Source organism: Hyperolius riggenbachi, chromosome 3, assembly GCF_040937935.1.
Source record: "Hyperolius riggenbachi isolate aHypRig1 chromosome 3, aHypRig1.pri, whole genome shotgun sequence".
Lineage (NCBI taxonomy): Eukaryota > Metazoa > Chordata > Amphibia > Anura > Hyperoliidae > Hyperolius > Hyperolius riggenbachi.
Window position 1 is genome coordinate 272,327,793 of NC_090648.1, and position 19,849 is coordinate 272,347,641.

The following is a 19,849-nucleotide window of genomic DNA, read 5'->3' on the forward strand; positions in this document are numbered from 1 at the left end:
GTCAGCATGCCATTAAGTGGCTAGGGAAATATTATAAATGTTGCAATAACAGGACAAATGAGCAAATAAAATTTGTGGGTTTTTAATTATGGTAGCATGTATTATTTTAAAACTATAATGGCCGAAAACTGAGAAATAATGAATTTTTCCCATTCGTTTCTTATTATTCCCATTGAAATGCATTTAATGCATTTCTTTTCTTATTATTACCACTAAAAAGTACCACCCAAAGAAAGCCTATTTGGTGGCTAAAAACATATAGATTGTTTCATTGTAATAAGTAGTAATAAAGTTATAGGCAAATTAATGGAAGGAGCGCTATTGCTCTGGTGTTTAAGGGCAAAAAACCTTGGAGGTGAAGTGGTTAATAGTGACATCTATTGGCAGGAGATAATGTAAACACTGGCAATTTCTCAGATTGCAAATCATATGAATAACTAAGGCATGCAGATTCAAGAGGGCAACATTGTTTTATCTTCAAGAGAAGAAGAATGAGTTAAAAATGAGTTAAAACCCAAACGTCTATAGATTGGACAATCAAAAGCTGACATGCAAAAGACTTGCATGCAATCAAAAGTGACACCAGCTGTAGCAGGTGAGATTATGACGTACGGGCAATGAGGATGCACATTTACATTTGAGGGGACAGCGGCCGGGGTTCCGTCATGTTTGTCAATTGTCACGATATCACACACATTACTGCAGCACACTTGATCTACCAAGTTGGACTGAGACCTTTCCAGTATGCTCGATCGGGCATCTGACTCAATTAAGTTATTGAATGAAATGGTCAATGGTCAACCAATCATTACTAGATGAATCGACAGCATAAGAGAAAAGTCAATAGAAAAAGTTAATTGCATATGGGCCATTGTGTGATTATCTGATGTAACTGTGATAGTGAGCATGCTAAGGAATTTCATGGGTTTGGAAGACTAAACAATGATTCATTATGGAACTGTTTGACATAATTGTCCTCTGAATGTAGAATCACCCTCATGGAAAGGCTGATTTCCATAAATGGCATTTCATGTTGTTACAAAGAATGTTTTTGTGAGACTCAAAATTCTTAGAACAAAGTGAACACATGAATGGTGATGTTTCTTTGCTACTTTATCTTACAAATCTACTATATATGTAAAGGTTTCTTTAATCGAATAGATTTCCAGAAAGTCTAAAATATTTATTTGCAAATCTTTTCAATCATTTTTCTATCAGCCACTCTGACAAACTGGGTGACACAGTTTCCACTGTTCTGCAGATGTATTAGCAGGCAATAAGCCACTTGTGTATAAATATATTGCTTGTCATGACTGCAGCTTTATCTCAAAGATATCCTTTTCTTACATGTAAACTCATTATTACTAGCCATTTGGTATTATTACATTTTGATTTTAGGCCTGTTGCTCAAGGTAAAAGTTCCCAGAAAAATACTGATTAAGAAAGATGACCTCATGCAATAAATCTAGCTATAATAAAATATCAAATGTTGCTTTATTAGGTTTAATATGAGAATGGCTATGTTTGTATACATCTCATCCATCTCTACAATGAAGCACCATCTTGTATTCATGATAGTCTAAAAGTTTAACTTCCTTTAATCTAGTTAAAATTAATTTTCAACATCCCCATATGAATAGACCATCTTATGTATATAAAAGAGTGCTCATGTTATTCTGAAGCAGCACCACAATTTTCCAACATACAATTTAAATGTACACATTTCCATATGTGACTGAAAATGTATCAGCTGCATAAAAAAAAATAATGTTTCTTGATAAACATGTTCAATAAATATAGACATTCCATCAGGTTACACATTTACATTGGGTTGTCAGACATGGACAATTTTTTCATATAAATAAACTATTATAAACAGCAAATAACAAAATATTCAGGCCTCATTTAATTTGCATGACCCCATGTTAAATTCTTAATAACAATGTCTAATTTCAGTATTCCAATTTAAATAATAATTTGCAGTTGCTTTATTATGGACCATTAACTACAATTTTGTTTTTTTTAACATTCTATTTTTTTCTTAAAATATCTATGAAATGTGACAAATAAATTGTTATGTACGTGATCTTATTAATAATTATAGCAACAGGCATTCTTGACACAGCTCAGGTAATTGTCTGCATGGGATACAACAACATCAGAAAAAAATTAAAGTCGATCTATAGCCAATGTTTTTATCAGTGAATAATTAGTAGTTTTGTCAGGCTTAGATTGCTGTTTTATTGCCATCCTTGTCAAAGGTGGCAAAATCCCTTTTTATTTTGTGTTTAGTATTATTGAGGCAATACGTTAAAAAGGATCTGCTAAAACTCGTGTTAGGTTTCCACTAAGGTGTCAAAACTAACTGCCTAGATATTACTCAACCAGAACTGGATTGCAAAGGAGTAAAGGCAAAAAGGAGTTTTTTTTAAAGGCTCTATGATATATTTTTAAAGGGAAAAGGGTTACTTAACATGGTGGATAGAATAACATAGGTGCATTTTAATATGAAAGAAAATACATTTTTTTCTAGCCCATATATTCATAAAACAATATGTCAAAACATAATTGGTACATATTACATGGCCTAGCCACTTCTTCTTTAGGAGTCTAAGATTCACCAAATCAGTTCTGAATGTTTGATTGTTTAATGAAAGTTGAAAGTGTCACATTCATAAAAGTGTTGTAAAGTGTACATAAGGGCACAAGAACAAGTCAATTTTACTATTACATACCCTGACAAGATGGCACGGCCCATGTCACCTAGGTAACACAAACGTTGTTAGAGTAAGGGCATTATGCAAGTAGTGCTACATGCATTGCTATATAAACACTCACATTACCTAGATAATGTGCATCATGCTAACTACACAATGCATGCTACTTTGTCAGCGTGAGTAGCTGTAACATTTCTGTATGCTCTCTGCGCATGGCAATATTACTGCACTTCTGTGAATATGGCCCTGACGTCTTTGAAGAAACAAATGACTGCATAGGTGTTAATTACTGAAAAGATCTGCCAAGTATCTATAAAATTACAACTTAATTTCACTAACATAAATAAGCCACTACAGGTCAGGTAAAAGTAAAATTATTGGCATAGATAATGAACGTTTTTTAACTGATACTCAGCCTGGTAATGAAATATTGAAAGCAAACTTTGATGCTATGTACAGTGGAAACCCAACATGGAAAGTGTTGTGAGAAAGCTTCTTTCATCTATTGGTCATCATATAGCCATGGTTTGCCCCTCCCAAAAAAAAAATACTCAACCCTACCTACTCTAAAAACGTATTTTTTTTTAATAAAAATAAGAATTTTCTAGAAAATGTATTTTCTCATGCCTAATGACTTATAAGCATGTGGTGAAGATGTATTTTTGCATGCATAGCAACAATTTTTCATGAATATATTCATCTGTTCCAAACTTTGCTTTCTCACACCCATAGACTTTAAGACATTTGATAAAAAAGGGGTTTTCTCACGTTCATATACTTTAGAAAGCATTCTCAAAACAGTATGGCAAAACAAGAATGAATATACACTCGAGTGGATGACCACTCCAACATTTCCAAAAATGTGGAAAGCCAAAATGAAAAGAGAATGAAGTGAGATATAGTAAGTAACACCATTAAATATGAAAATACTCTTGATGATGTTGACAGAACACGTTACCTACTTTTTAAATTGCAGAGTGCTGAAAAATTATTTTAAACAGATGATGAAAATTATCTCCTAAGAGAAAACTTAGGAGAAAAGTGAGTTAAATAAGGGTCATTGATTCTTGAAAACCTAGGCAACATTAAACTACCCCAACCTGGTCCCCTCCCCATCAATACTTTTAATATTGTTTTATTATTGGTGCTGTGACTAGCACACAGCACCATCCTTCCCACTCCAGTACCCCCTGTGGCCCCCATTCTGCCATCAAATATGGCCGGGAGGAAGTGGCAGCTCTTGCTCTCCTCTGCCTGTGCTAAGTCCCGCCCCTCCACTCACTGCTATAGTTCCACATATGATTCACTGCACACAGTGCGCAGGGGAGCTGTGCTGTGTGCGGGCTTGGGGTAATTGAGGTTGAAAGGATATTTAACCTTAGTTACCACAATGCCACGCACAGCACAGCTGTGCTGCACATTGTGTGCAGTGAATCAAATGTGAAACTGTAGCGGTGAGTGAAGGGGGGTGGAATTATGTACGGCACAGGAGAGGAAGAACTGCCACTTGCTCCCTGCCCATGTTCAATGTTCTGCTCAGTTGAAGATGAGCAGAACGGGGGCTACAGGGGGCGCTGGAGGGGGGAGGATGATGCTGTTACATAGTCACAGCACCAATAATAAAACACCAATAAAATTTTATGATGGCAGAAGACTGAGTCAAGGGTATTTTTAGTATCATCTATAGCCAAAAGTCATGGACAAAAGAAAAAAATTAAAAGTGATTCAGTGGTATTTAAGGTTCTTAGGTAATGAGCTTTTCAGTGGTATTTAAGGTTCCTAGGTGGTCTTGGTTTCCTTAATTTATACACAGATATTATAGATAAATGTTTCATATTAGTCATCAGTTAACTGTTAAAAAAATATTATTTTATATAGTTTCATATTAAAAATAGATCAATTTTTATGTTATGTTATGTTATTTTCCTATTGATACAATTAATTGTGAATGGAAAGAAAACAGTGGCATTCAAAAAGCTGTAAGCCAATAAAGAACAGTAGAGAACATAAGTGATGTTGCAAACTTGGACTGATCTTTTTTCAAATGTCTGCTATTAGGTAGCAAAATTTGTAACCCCACTGGGACATATCATAATACGTTAGTAAATTATAAATCATATTTTGCTTTTCAAAGTGCTTCAGAGCTACAGCCACTTAAGGTGCACTCCACAGATGACCAGAATCATTAGGGAACAAAGATGCCCAAATAAATAAGATGCCACAATAAGGTCTAGCTTAGTGTGATTTGCCTTCTTAAAACAGAAGGTACTTGCGATAATTCAGGTTTAAAGTGAACATCTGTGATTACCCACAATGCACCGCTACTGAATATGCAAATTATCTCTTTATGACCCTAAAGCCAGGCTTGCATCCAGAACAGCTGGTTTATAGCAAGCCTATACATCAACCCAACATGCAGACAGACTGTTTCAGACTTTTGGTCTTCCTCAGTGCATGGCAGGGATTATTATGGCTCTGTACAAATTAACAAGCTGACACATCATTGCAATCCAGTGGTTCTGGAGGTGTGTTTAGCTTCTAAGGGTACAATGGTTAATTTGCATATATTCAGCAGTGTTGCTCTGGGAGACATCTCAAGCTCACTCCAACCTGAATTATCGCAAATTCTTTCTGTTTTAGGAAAGCAAACTTTTGTTTTTCATGGCAGGGATTGACATGGCAGCTTGGTAATGGTAGTGATTTTGGGTCACCCTGTGCTACTTGGTTACTCTGTTACAATAAGGTCAAGGTATACAACATTGAGGGCCAGCAACAGTTGTAAATTACATAAAATGAGTATAGCAAACAAACCAATTGTAGATCATGTAAAAAACTGCATAAATAAACCAGATAAAAATTCAGTGTTATAATATCAAATATAACTAAAAACCTAAAGTGACCTGTGCAAGAAACAATTGGCAGTACGATCAATGCAATTTAATAAATATATAGTGCAACAGTAAAAATGCAACAATAATTAAGAGCTGGCTTACCCAAATAGTGGCACTCACTAGGAGAGAGGCAGGGAGACAGCCTAACAAGCTTGCAGCTGGCTGCTGCTTCTGAAGGAGACTGGTCCCTTTCTGCACACTGGTCTGTTCCCATAAACAGCAAGCTCTTTTACCAACAGTGAGAATAAAGTATACAGAATGCTCTGAGAAGACAATAAAAGTACATATATTCATCTCTAAGTACCTTAGTCAAACAATGCACAGTTGCTTTTTGCTTTAACTTCAATTTTTAAACACATAATATGTTCAAGGTGCAGCGGTTCAACATGTACAAATAACAGCTTTGCCTGGAGTATCCTGTAGTTTTTCAAGAATATTAGCAAGAAAGCAAATGGAAAATTTCCTTTTTGGTACAATTCTAAGTCTTCATAGCGGCTATACATTTTTTCTTAAAATAGTATGTATTCCCTAATTGAATACAATTCTGACATTCAGAAGATTGGATTTTGTCCATGGTCTTGTGATGATGCCCATTCAAAGAACTCCCATGTGGCGGCCTGAAGGAATCACATGCAGTATTTAGAATTGAACCTGGTGAATTAAACATGTGACTAAAAAATAATACGCTACCTGGGGATAGGTTCCTAAACCTGCTTTTTTTGTATGGAGCTGCAGTGACCTATTTGTCTTTTTCAACTACATTTTCTCTAAATTAAAAACTTCAGTGCAGGAGAAATATGTTTGTTTTATCTATCCATTTCCACTATTCAGTTTTATTAAAACATATTACGCTATGTTTTGGGAATCATGAGCAAGATTGCAACATTGTATTTATTATTATTTGTGACATATGATCCATGATGGTTGACAATGAAACTCGCTTTAATAATTGCAGCAGTCTCAGGCACAGTGAAAATAACTCAGATAGCAAATTATCATATAAATTAATAGTCTTCTGTATACAGTGAAACATTTCCAGTATTAATAGCAACCTATAACACAGAATACTAGGTAGCTTATTAAAATGTTACTTTATAAAGATGATACGAAATGTCTTTATGAAATCTTCAAATATTTAGTAAAATATATGCATTTCATACAAAGAGTAATTGACATTAGCATTAAAAGCAAAAAATCCCTTTTTGTATACCAACCTGGATGTAGATTTAAATAAGACATTTGATACTACATACAGTATATGCCGACTGCATCAAATAACATAAATAATTGGGTGAAATATATTAAATATAAGGGGTAGTTTACTTTGTTTTATACAGAACAGAAGCTGATACTGAACAAATAACCATTAAAACAGCTTTTGATCCTTGAATTCTCATAAGGAACCTTCTAAAGTTTAACATGGATGGTTCCATGGCCAAGTAACATAGGAGATATGTCATGCTGTGCTTTTCTTCCTTTTCATATGAAATGCTTATAATATCTCACTGACATGAACTCACCCTGCTGTTTCCTATATTCTCCACCCTTCCACTCCTATACTCTTTGAGAAAGATATTATATAAAAAAGCAATAAGATCACCAAGCATAAAAACTTCTGCAATCACTTAGGGTTCCAATGCATTATTCTTATTAAAGTCAACAAGGGTTGCTATTGCAACTGTCACAAATTTACTCCTGAGGGCAATAATATGCCATAATGTATTCTAGTCATGTAACTGCATCCTGAGTTTTATTTGTAAGCATGATTCATGGTTCCAAGCCACCTGTGTAGATGGCTCTGTTGTGGGGGAGGAGAACAAATGTACCATTCTACAATACCACCTGTTCCAGTGTGTTATCCTCCAAAGCCAATATCACATGCTTCTTACCTTTACAATGGGAAAAAACAAGTTATCCTTATTTGAGAAAAAGATGGGTCCATACACTCCAGTCACAAATAAAATGAAGAATTCATGCAAAAAAGAAATATTTTCATTTTCAAACCACACATGTCTGTTTTATTATCACTACCATCCCATGATATACAGTAAGGGCTTGTTCACACTAAGGGTGCTTTTAGCTTTTTTTAAACTCGGGCGATTTTCAAAATTGCCCTAAAAGCACTTGTGCAATGATTCCCTATGAGAGTGTTCACATATGAGCAGTTCAATTCCGATCCACTCACCAAAGCTCTGCCTGTACCATTTTTGGAGTGATTTGCCTCAATGGAAGGTATAGGGAAATCACAAAACGTTTGAAAAATCGCTTTGGATTTCCCCAGCACTTTGAAGAATAAATACATTGTATAATAAAGTGTATCATTACAAGAAAACTGTTTTTGGAAGATCAATACATTCATCACATCTGCACATATGGGCCTTGATTCACAAAGCCGTGCTAATGCATAGCATAGCTGTGCTATGCGTGTAGCCCACAATGTTAGTCGCGCAAAGTTTTACGCACGCAAAGTTTTACATGCGTGTGCTAACAAACCTCTTTGTGAGTTAACGTGTCACAATGCGCGCATTGTGACACATTAACACGTAAGGAGCTTTGTTAGTGCATGCATGTAAAACTTTGAATGCGTAAAACTTTGCACGAGTAACATTGCACGCTACACGCATAGCATGGCCATGCTATGCATTAGCACAGCTTTGTGAATCAAGGTCAAGGCCTAAAAGGGAATGGGGAAATTTGGCCTATAAAATATGGAAGGTTGAGAGCTATGGGGTTGCTCCCAACTCAACAAATACCCACGCCTGCTTTCAACTCACCCAGCACCATTATCTAGCATACAAAATGTTCTTTCTTTTCTCTTTTTTTCTGCCACACACCAGTGCCTCCTGTCTTCCCATCACATTATTAGATGAGCAACTGTGCTATGCTGTAAGTGGGCCTCACTCTTCTCTGGCACTGCTCCTCAAAAAACGTAAGCATTGAGGTTATTTTGCAGGGCTGTTTTTGAGCATAAGAAGTAGGGGTACTGCATCGTCTGCTTCCAATGTGCTGGTGCCTTGCAGGGTCCAAACCATAATGCCAAGGGTAAGAAGGACAATGGATTAGCCATGTTTATCTTCTTCTGTGGGTCCTCTCCAAACTATAACAAACTTAATTGCAAAATGATCTGCCTGTAAGACATGCAATATACAATACACCACCCATAAAACCAATGCATTTGTGGCTAAACATTGCTGACTTAAGCTAGCCTATAAATAAATCTAATTAGAACTGAACTCCAATTAGGAGGTATAACAATATGTGTACACACAGTTATCTTCAGGTCCCATAGAATTCAAAGCAATTTAATTCAAAACACATCAACATAGATTGGCAACATCTGTCCTCCCCATGTGTCTCCCAGACATGCCTCTTACTGATCATAAACCATACTCATTACTGACACTGCATCTGTGTCAAACTCCAGCCAGCAGATATCTTGAACTGTAGACCATGCTGCAAAAGCTCACATGCCCATCTCTCGCCAGTGTACTCAACTGTGTAATCTCCCATCAGCTCATCACTGGAGGCATAATACTGTGTTTCAGTGGCTATCAGCTGGCTGATGTCTTGTAGGAGCCTGACACAGAAGCAGTGTCAGTAATGAGTATGGGTTATGTTCAGTAAGAGGCGTGTCTGGACTGGGTGACACATGAGGAGGCCAAAAGTTGCCAATCTATGCAGATGTCTGTTTGTTGGATTACATTGCTTTGAATTCAATTTAACCTATCCTGCCACTCTCTGAGTTCAACTACAGTTTAACCAAACTCTTTACCAATGTATGTATATTGGGCAGTACTGTGGCGTAGTGGTTAGCTCTCTCACCTTGCAGCGCTGGGTCCCTGGTTTGAATCCCAGCCAGGGCACTATCTGCAAAGAGTTTGTATGTTCTCTCCGTGTCTGCGTGGGTTTCCTCCGGGCACTCCGGTATCCTCCCTCATTCCAAAAACATACGGATAAGTTAATTGGCTCCCCCTAAAAATTGGCCCTAGACTACAGTACTTACACTACATAATATAGACATATGGCAATTGTAGGGATTATACTGTGAGCTCCTTTGAGGGACAGTTAGTGACAAGACAATATATATATATATATACACTGTACAGCGCTGCGTAATATGTCGGCGCTATATAAATACTAAATAATAATATATAAATACTAAATAATAATAATAATAATAATGTATTTGGACATCTACACCCCACTGTGCAATAGCCAAGCACCTGTGCCAAAAAGATCCATTGTCTTGATAGCCAAGCCAGCACCAAAAATATCCACCAGTGCCCCCATAGCCACAAGTTAGCTTTGCAGTCTATGGAGAAGCCAAATTATGAAAAGCCCCATGCACCAAAAGCTCATCTTCTGAATCCCCTGCTCTCTTACGCTCATGGAACTATTGTTTCAATCAGTCCCTCCACAAATGCACCATTCTGTAACTGTAATTTCTTTCTGATGCACACCATGAGCACTATGTGAGAGCTCAGTTTATGTAGTAATAATAATAATAATCATCATCATCATCATCATCATCATCATCATCATCATCATCATCATCATCATCATCATCATCATCATCATCATCATAATACAAAATTATGATGATTATTATTTTTGGTGTTGTTGTTGTTGTTATTATAACAACAACAACAACAATAATAATAATGTATAAAGTCTAATATGCATTTGCCTAACAAACAACTAATATGAATAATCATGTTATGTTTTATGTTAGTAAATTTTAAATTTGAACCGAAAACATCAAACTAATGGCCATTTCAGAAGTGTACTATGAGAGGCAGCACAAATAGCACAGTGCACTACACCCTGTCTTCTATGTGAGATATTGTTGGTTTAAAAAATGTTTTATGTAATATTTGTATTGAAATGATTGCAATGCAGCTGCACATTGCACTCATCCTCACTAGATATGGCACATGAGATACAAGTAGGCTTCCATGCACATTTAATGCAAATAGTATGCAGTTTCAAATTGGGCCAATTAAATGCACTTCTTGCTGATTTTATCTGATCAAGTTAAGCTGTGTGTGATTTGCCTCAAATCTGTGCACAATCTGGAATTATTTCATTGATCATCCCTGCTAAGCAGCACACACACTGAGCCCTTGCTGAATTGTGTGTGTTACAGAAACAAATTACAGATAAACAAAGTGCCTTTGTAGAGTGAGATAGAGAGAGAAATGACAGTTGGAGGAGTCCAAGTGAGCAGGGGATCACCCATTGATTTACCGACTGGCACAGGAGCTGTCAGATACAGAAAAATGCGATCTTAAGACATTTTTTAAATAAACATTATATAGAGGATTTAATGTTGTGCTCGTTTCATGACTGACATCAGGGGTAGGAGAGCAGCATCAGTTTTCACAACTTTTATCATAGTGGTCTTTCATGAGTAAACAAAATCTTCTCTGCTAACAAGTTTGAGCAACAAAACAAAAAACTTAAAAAGTTATAAAACACAATAGTTCTATTTACTTTAAGGAATATGTAGTTCCACTTACATCTTACTAATATCATAGTGATTTTTATCAGAAGTCAATTGGATTCAGAAAAACTCATGGATAACCAAGATTGCTTTTATGTATAGGTGAAAGACCTTATCCATTACCCCTCTAAGATGTTCAGAGAAAGTATAGAAAAATGATAAATGTGTTTTTAAATCTGAAATAAGAATATGAGATAAAAAAAGTAAACAAAAAAAAGTGCCATTTAAGGGAAGAGAGAGAAGAAGCAGGGTTGACCTTCTCCCCCATAAAAAAATAAATGAAAACAAGAACAAAACAACAAACAAGTACAGCAAAGCAGAAAGTTTTTACACTCAAACTACACAACAGTAACTGATGTAATTCAAACTTCAGGTTTACTGTTGTTGGTGGCTATTTTTATTATTATAACACTCAACTCAAAACACTGCTATTATGTAGATTACTTATTATTTAATCATTATTGTTAGTCCAAATTTTGAGCTAAATTTTGAGCTACTCACTTTTAGTTAACACTTGACTACAGTCAGTGAAAACAGCTCTCAGTACCGGAGCATTTAGGTTGTATAAGCTCTACAGCATGTTGGTTGCGCACACACACACACACACACACACACACACACACACTCACACACGCGCACACACACACAAACACACACACACACACACACTCACACGCGCACACACACACACACACACACACACACACACACACACACACACACACACACACACACACACACACACACACACACACACACACACACACACACACACACACACACACACATACAGTATCTCACAAAAGTGAGTACACCTTTCAGATGCCGTAAATGTTTATATACTGTATACCAGTGATCATCAAACTACGGACCGCAGGCTGAATGCTGCCCGCCAAGGCTTTTTCACTGGCCCCCTAAACACAAAATGTATAACTTATAGATGTGGCTCACTTCACCTTTAAATATTGGCTGCCCGCAAATAGAATTGTGGAGCTGGCACTACCCATCCACATGCTGTAGAAGCCAGCGAGCAGTAATTTGCTGGCTTCCAATCCAATGTCGCATCAGGTGACACTGCTGTCCAACTGGATGGCAGGTTGTCACCTGGGTATGCTTCACTATCTGTAGCAAAGATGTTCTCCGGGCGCTGCATGACTGAATGGCTGCTGCTGGGAGTTCTCCTCCGGGCATGATGGGGGTATCAATACCTAGATTAATTGTAATGTTTTTCAACATTTTATGTATGTTCCAGCCCCCCAGCAGTCTGAAATATGTTGACCCAGCACTTGACCAAAAAAGTTTGGGGACCCCTGCTGTATACAATGTTTATATCCTGTATTCCATGGGATGACATTGAAGATATGACACTTTGAATGTAAAGTAGTCAGTGTACAGCGTACAACTTGTATGATAGTGTGACAATGTACCTTTGCTGTTCCACTAAAATAACTCAAAACACGGCCATTAATGTCTTAAACACTAGCAACAAAAGTGAGCACACCCCAACTATGTCAAAATCATTCAATATTTTCCCTCCCAAGGGTAATGTAGTGTTACAAGTTCTCAGGTGTAAATGTGGAGCAGGTGTGTTAAATTTGGTGTTGTCTCTCTCACTCTCTCTGATACTGGTCACTGGAAGTTCAACATGGCACCTCATTGCAGATAACTCTCTGAGTATCTGTAAAAAAAATAATTGTTGCTCTACATAAAGATGGCTTAATCTATAAGAAGATTACTAACACCCTGAAACTGAGCTGTAGCATAGTGGCCAAGACCATATAGCAGTTCAACATGACTGGTTCCATTCAACACAGCCATCGCCATGGTCAATCAAAGTAGTTGAGTGCACACGCTCAGTATCATATCCAGAGGGGTGGTTTTTTTTTCCAAATAGATGTATAAGTGCTGGCAGCAATGCTGTGGAGGATAAAGGGTTGGAAGGGGGGGGGGGGTTGGTCAGTCTGTCAATGCTCAAACCATACACTGCAAACTGCATTAAATTGGCCTGCATGGCTGTTTTCCCAGAAGGAAGCATCTTCTACAAAAAGTGCACAAAAAGAAAAACAGTTTGCTGAACACAAGCAGACTAAGGACATGGATTACTGGAACACTGTCCTGTGTTCTCATGAGTCCAAGATAAACTTCTTTGGTTCAGATGGCAGCATCCAGGTGAGTAGTACAAAGACAAGTTTGACTTGCCTACAGTCAACCATAGTGGTGGGAGTGTCATGGTTTGGGGTTGCAAGAGTGCTGCCAGCGCTGGGTAGCTACAGTTTATTGAGGGAACATGAATGCCATCATGTACTGTGATATACTGAAGCAGAGCATGTTCACCACACTTTGGAAACTGGGCTGCAGGACAGTATTTAAACATAATAACGACTCCAAACACACTGCCTTGCTGAGAAACTGAGGATAAAGGTGCTGAACTGGTCCAGCATGTTTAAAACTTAGACCCTATTAAGCACCTGTGGGGCATCCGCAAATGGAAGGTGGGGGAGTGCAAGGTCTCTAACATCCACTAGCTTCATCATAAAGGAGTGGAAAAGAATTCCAGGGGCAACCTGTGAAGCTCTAGCGAACTCCATGTCCAAGAGAGTTAAGGAAATGCTTAATGTTAATGTTAGGTACACAAAATATTAACCCATTGGGCACAATTTTAACACTCCTTCCTTAGGAGTGTACTCACTTTTGTTGTCAGTGATTTAGACATTAATGGCTTTGTGTTGACTTATTTTGATGGGACAGCAAATTTACACTGTTATACAAGCTTTACACTGATTACCAATGAAAATAATACAAATTTTACAAAAATGTGAAAGGTGTACTCACTTTTGTGAGATACTGTATATTCAGGAAGATTAACATAACAATGGATAAGGAGACAAAGAGAATTGGAAAGCAGGAATTCTCTGCAGTCTATGAGATTAGAATGATCAATCTTAGCCTAGTTGCTCCTAAGAAGATGTAGTGATAAACTATGTTATCCATAATGCCTCAGACTAGATAATTTATACACTGAATGACAGCATAAGAGTAATGATGACGGCCAGAAGGTGATTAAAAAGATTGCAAGGATACAATCTTAATTTGTTGAGAGCTTTGTGCATTAATGATAGAATTTAAAATGTAATTATGGTGGCATGTGGTGTAAGGAACAACAAATGAGGAGCTGTCCGGTATGTGAATGATGCTGGCAGTAGAGTCTGAGATGGATTAGAGGAAGGAAAGGCCATTGCTAATGGTCAGTGAAGACATCTGAGCGACAATTCTTGATTCTGAACTGTCGACTATACTCAGAAAACAAAGTTTGTTTGTTTGTTTGCTTTTTACCGTTATTATGCAATTGCTATCAATGCTCATTATATTAAATGGCTGAAAAGAACCTTACAAAACGTAGAAGTTATATTATTTCGCAAGTGAGATTACAAATGTTTAAATCTAACTCTCTAATGTTCTAGAAAGAGAGATTTCCATTTTGTAATGAGGAAGTATGTAATTATGTGTGCCTATTTGATCCTAAATATTCTTGGTCAGATAGAAAAATAAGTAAAGTTGTCCCCATGCTTCAAATGTATTTCCAGGCGCAGTGGGGAGACTGTAAAGCTTTTAGTACAGCCAGATTGAAATCCAATAGCCTTTTATTACATTTTAATTAGAACCTGCAATGGTTCTTTGAAAAATACTACAGACATCTCCTATGGTATATTCTCAGTATCTATACTGCTACTACAATAATAAACAATCAAATAATTACCTCACCCCTTCTTCCCTTTCTACATTTACGTTGCACAGAGGGATTGGCTAGAGCTGACTTTACCCACAATACCAAACAAGTATAGTAAAAGAGCAGTGCACAAGTTGGTGGAAGGGGGAAATCAACGGCAATCCTAAGAGACGGAAATAATAGTTTAAGGAGCCCAATAGAGCAGGAGATTCAGAAGAGGATATTTTGGTGGGTAGGCACTTGTAATTCGGTGCCTCCATTGAACACAATGATAATTTGCCAGACAATGGATGAAAGAAGTGATTACCTCATATGGCATTATTACACTGGGAACATTGGTGACATGGATGCACATCTATTCTGGGTTGGTGCACTTTAAAGAGGACCTTCATTCAAAAAATAAAAATGTGTCTGCGCTGCTGTAATGAAAAGTTATATTTACCTTCGGAGTCGTGTCCCAGAAAGCCGCCCAGAAGTTCCTGTATCACTCCACTTCCACCTCTTGGCCCCGCCTCCCCTCTCCTCCGAGAAAAATGCCAAGCTATTTACTGCATTAAATTGCCAGGTGTTTTTTCTCGGAGGAGAGAGGGGAGACGGGGCCTATCGGCGGAAGTGGAGTGATGCAGGGACTTCTGGGCTGCTTCATGGGAGAAGATGCCGGAGGTAAATATAATTTCATTACAGCAGCGCAGATGGATTTTTATTTTTTGGATGGAGGACCTCTTTAAGTTATGAGTGCATGGTGTAGTGTGTGTTCCTCTGTACTCAAAGATTTGCATGTACCAATGCCCCTTACATAATCCTATGCATTGTATGGCATTTTCCAAAATTCTAGCTTGTAAGGTAGTTGTAATGCTAGAATTGCATTATAGTTCAATAAACCATAATTGCTAAGGAAAGGACAACACTTGTTGCAAGAAACTTGGTTTACTAAAGCAAAATATTTAAGATAATGCAAAACACAAGCAATAGCAGAACTGCAAACACACATGGGAAAACATACATGAACAATCTTCACAATAATAAGTAAACACAAATGATTACTTATCTTTCAAAAACGCAGTGAAATTCTGCTCAGATCACAGACCCACAGAGAAAGACTTTTCCTTTCCAGGCTCACATGTGCTCCCTCCTTGCACAAGACTCCAAAGTACACCTTAAATCCTTAACGGCCAAAAAGGACAAAAAACACTGTGTGTGTGTGTGTGTGTGTGTGTGCGTGCGTGCGTGCGTGTGTGTGTGTGTGTCAGTGTCAGCCATATAGGCATTGTTAGAAGCAGCATGGTCTGCACATGGCAGTCTACATTTTACATTGGCACAAAAGACACAAGGTAAGTCAATAAATATCATAGCACAACAGCAGTTCTATAATTAATACAAATATTAAAAAATAAAATAATTGATTTCTATGACAAATTAACTTGGAGTAGTGGTTTTGTCCATGTTATGGAATTACTGTATATTCCACCAAAGCAGCATGGTAATAAAGAAACAAACTACAGAAACCTAATTCAATACAAAAACAATATTACTTTTATTAAATAGAGCCACAATGTAACTGTTTCACAATCAGTGAGTTTGAGTCTGTGTATGTGCTGCATGTGCTTTGTGTGTGGGTTTCTATATACGTTTGTTGTGTATCCCTGCAATAGCATAAATAAGCACTAGGGAAGATACTGGAGTCAGAGAAGCATAATAACGCTCAGTAATAGAGTAAAGCCTCTTTTCCATGGATGACTAAATTGCTAGATTGTCAGGCAATTCAGCCTCCCAGCTCCGGGCGACAAGCTCCATTCGGCTGCAGTTACATGCAGCTGAATGGCATTTTTTGGTAACTCTACATGTGTCACATCTAAAACACAGTGGTGTTGCCCAGTGGTAAAAAAAAGTCTCATGGTACATCTGAGGAAGGTAAGGAAAGAGGAACCATGCATTGGCACTGCTGTGTATTCGAATAGGGTTGCAGTTCTACCATAGGGAACCGGCTGGTCAAGCCTAAAGACCAAGCTGGCATGCTCAGACCACAAGATGTATGCAGTGGTAGGAGACAAATAAATGGAGGCCGGCACTGCAAGCAATTCGGTTTATTAGATGCATAAAAAGCATACAGCAATATTTGAAAGTGCTGATCTGTGCAACAAAAAATATGAGGCGCACATACCGGTCCCCATGGACATTCAGTGGAAGGTAGGTGTTGGGTGCTGGGCACAAGAACAAAATAAAAAAAATCATTATTTCTCAGTTTTCGGCCATTATAGGGTTAAAATAAAACGTTCTACTGTGGATAAAAGCCACACATTTTATTTGCCCATTTGTCCCGGTTATTGCAATGTTTAAAATATTTCCCTAGGACAATGTATGGCGCCAGTATTTTATTTGGAAATAAAGGTGCATTTTTTAAATTTTGCCTCCATCACTAATTACAAGCCCGTAAATTAAAAAACAGTAATATACCCTCTTGACATACCTATTAATAAAGTTTAGTCTCTAAGGTAACTATTTATGTATTTTTTTTAATGTAATTTTTTTTTATACTAAAAAAAAAGTTTGGATACTATGGGAGAGTGTGGGAGGGAAATAGTTAAGGAGACTCTGCAACTAAAATATCATCCTTTTTTCTACTATCCTACAAGTTCCTAAACCTATTCTAATGTGCTCTGGCTTACTGCAGCACTTTCTACTATCACCGTCTCTGTAATAAATCAACCTTTCTCTCTCCCGTTGGATTTGTCACCCTGGGCCATATGCAATTCACTTTTTCACCTGAGTTTTCTCCTACGAGAAAATTTTCATCTTCGATTTAAAATAATATTTTAGCACTTTTCAATGGAAAAAAAGTATAAAAAAGTAGGTAAAAAGTACTATCAAAATTATTTTGAGCATTTTTATGCTTGTTGATGGTTTAAAAGTCATTTTATTGACAACTTTCAATATATCACTTAGGAGAAAACTCAGGTGAAAAATGGAATTGCATATGGGCTCCTGTGTCTGGAAGGCTGCCAACTCTTCAGTGTTGTTGATCTGTTATGCACACCCCCCTCTAGGCCCCCTTTATGCACACTCCCATGTGTGTTACTTAGATTAGGCAGCCTCTCTGCTCTCTTGTCAGTGAGAGAAGAGAGCTGTCTGGATACATCGTCTTCTGTTAGGCTGTGAAAGGAGCTGGGCTGTCACATGCTGAGGATTTACAGACAATCAGCCTGTCACTCTTCAGTGGATGATAGCTGCAGGGAGAAGAAGGTAAACACACAAATTATCTCTTGAGATTCAAAAGGAAGGCTGTATACAGCCTGCTTGTGTATGGATGTATGTTCTATGTGTGGACATACTGTACACCCAACCTACTTCCGAGTTTGGTGGCTATTTTGTTTGTTTATAAACAAACTTTTTAAAACTGTGTTTGACTACTTTTAATGCAGCGGGGAGCGGTGAAATTGTGACAGAGGGGAATAGGAGATGTCCCCTAACGCACTGGTATGTTTACTTTTGTGCGATTTTAACAATACAGTGTAACGCATGTGGAATTATCTCCATGGTCAGCGCACAAGATGTGCGCTGACCCTGCGGAAATCCCCCACAAACGCCTGAATAACAGAACCCAGCTGTGGTGCAATGCACCTGTAGAGGGAGAATTCCCACCGGCAGATGGCACTGTGGAGTGCAGAGGAATAAACCCTCTGCACTGCCACAGATGCCAGGTAGGAATTGTATGAGGGGAAGCAATACAGGGCAAGATAGTCCCTAGTGAAAGAGAGTGAGCGCAGAGACAGAATGTATGTATATCCACCAATCTAGTCACCACTTGGCGACGGTGAACACACAACAGCGAAGACCAAGTGGGAAGGCAATCGCAAGAAATGGCGATTGCTAACAGCGACACAAGATTGAGTAAAGACAGAGCATAGACGTAGTAAGAAAGACACAGTAAACAATAATGATCAGAATGCCAAAGAAAATAACAAATGCACTATCTAAATGCGGTCGCCGCACGAAAAGCGCAACAGCGACAAAAACACGTTAATTGCGCGGTCTCCGCACGAGAAGCGCAACAGAGCCAAAACACGCCGACCCTAACTAACACATGAACCCAGAAACACAAACAAACAAATAACAGAAACGCTTGCTAATCGGTTGCCTTACCTCAGGCAACAGCAAGCGTTTGCTCCGGACAAACAGATAACAGGAACAAGTCAGATAGGATCCACTGCTCTTCTGCAAGAGCGAGTGCAATCCGTACACAGGAACAGGACTGAAAGAATCCACTGCTCTTCCACAAGAGCGGGTGCAATCCGCACTACAAGACAGACAGAAGGAGTAACCAGCAGCAACCGCAGCTGAGGTTAAACTCCAAGATAGAATACTGAGAGATCCACTGCCTCTAATGCTAGGGCGAGTGCGATTCAAATAAACAGAGCAACTTTCTGTCAGCCACCGCTGGCAACAGAACAATTGCAACGGAAAGACAAAACGATTCACTACCGCCAACCGCTGGCGACAGTGCAATCGCAAGGACAGGACAAGACGGAATAGGCAGTACAAATATAATACAAACCTGACTGCACTAAACAGAAATGCAAGGAGCACTCCCAACGATAACTACTCTAAGATAGCAATAATAGCTAACAATGAGTGAAGGGCTGAGACTCCAGGCAAGTTAGCAGGAACAAACCATCATGACCAGCAGGGAATTCTGGGAGGAAATGGTACTTATACTGCAAGCCATCAAAGGAAGCAGCTAAGAAATTTGCATGACAAGTGGATGCAAATTCTTCACCAGAACAGCAACTCTGAAAGTTGCAGAGTGAAGACAGGTCACTTTTCCAGAGACCTGCAGCACTCAGACCTAAAAAATGGTCAGAAAGCTGTCTGCCTGTGCAGACAGCAGAGCAGATCATTACATACAGATTCTCTTTAATTTCAGTTGTCATTGTTAGGATTTTATTAAAAATAATGCATTGCCATGTAATTTTACAATTTGGCCACAACACATTATTTCTGGTTCACGTTCGTA